This window comes from Stegodyphus dumicola, chromosome 9 (assembly GCF_044657685.1).
Source record: "Stegodyphus dumicola isolate Sdum_Otavi_A_Nest chromosome 9, ASM4465768v1".
NCBI lineage: Eukaryota > Metazoa > Arthropoda > Arachnida > Araneae > Eresidae > Stegodyphus > Stegodyphus dumicola.
This window is the reverse complement of record NC_140776.1, coordinates 80482615-80484205: the sequence shown is the minus strand read 5'-3', so window position 1 is coordinate 80484205 and position 1591 is coordinate 80482615.

Genomic DNA, 1591 nt, shown 5'->3' with positions numbered 1-1591 from the left:
AATTGCATTACAATTATTCGTGTTTTAAGTTTTATTTTTAGGTTTGTAAACAACTGCAAGGAGAAGGACAAGGTTTCAGGTCCTCTTCAGAGCTCAGAATTAAAATTAGCTGAACTTAAGCTAATTAAGCTAATTCAAGATAGTGAATTTAAAAAAGAAATTTCAAGCCTTGAAAAGGAGGGTAAGGTACCTCCAGATATCAAGGTAAGAAGTGTTTTTCCATTTTTAGATCAATATGGAATTTTAAGAGTTGGAGGCAGATTAGCTAATTGTAAGTTGAATTTTGATAGAAAATTTCCTATAATCTTACCAAAGAATCATAAGTTGACTAATCTAATTATTGTGATGTTTCATAAGAAATACATGCATATTGGTCCACAAGGCTTACTGTCTATTGTTAGACAAGGGTTTTGGCCCTTAAACGGGCACAACACTTGTAGAAAAATAGTACATGAGTGTGTCGTATGTTTCAAAGCAAAACCAGTGCCCTGTCAACAACTTATGGGTCAACTCCCTCAAGAAAGAGTCAGCCCGAATTTTCCATTCAATTGTGTTGGAGTTGATTTTTTTGGTCCTTATTTTATAAAATACCCACATCAGAGAAAAGGTCGCCTTAACAAGGTGTATGTGTGCATTTTCGTTTGTTTTGTTACCAAAGCTTGTCATCTTGAGTTGGTAACAGACCTGTCTAGTCAAGCATTTATTGCAACCTTAAAGCGTTTTTTCAGCAGGAGAGGCAAGTGTGCTCGCATATTTTCAGATAACGCAACCAATTTTGTTGGTAGTAACGCAGAATTAAAGAAATTGAATAGGCTAGTCAGCAAACCAGATGATGAATTAGGTAATTATTTATCGAGTGAGAGTATTGATTGGTCGTTCATTCCCCCTAGAGCTCCCAATCATGGAGGTCTTTGGGAGGCAGGTGTCAAATCTGTTAAGTTTCATTTGAAACGCGTAGTAGGCAATTTGAAACTAACCTATGAGGAGTTTCTTACAGTAATTGCTCAAATTGAAGGCATTTTGAATTCTAGGCCCTTGCAACCTTTATCATCCGAACCAGAGGATTTTGATATCTTGACACCAGGCCACTTTCTGATAGGCAGACCTATCACGGCTATTGCAGAACCTAATATTTTAAACGTTAACGATAATAGATTAAAGAGCTGGCAAAAATTGACTAAAATAGTACAAACAATTTGGAAGTATTGGAGAAATAACTATTTGAGTGCAATGCAAGGAAGAACTAAATGGTTCTTTGAAAAAGACAATGTCAAGGTTGGAACTATGGTAATTTTAAAGACTGATAATGTTCCTGTATGTAACTGGCCTCTTGGCAGAATCGTACAGATATTCTTAGGTAAAGACAATAAGGTTAGAGTAGTTTCAGTGAAAACGAAAGGAGGCATTTTTAAAAGATCAATTAATAAAATTTGTCTTTTACCTATGCCAAATTAAACAAAAAGTATGTTTGTAATTAATTATTGTATTTTCTTATTATAGTAGTTTGATTTTGTTGATTTTATTATTTGATGTTTACAATTATTTACCTGTATTTCGTATTGTCACTCTGTGTAATTTTTTATTGTAAGAT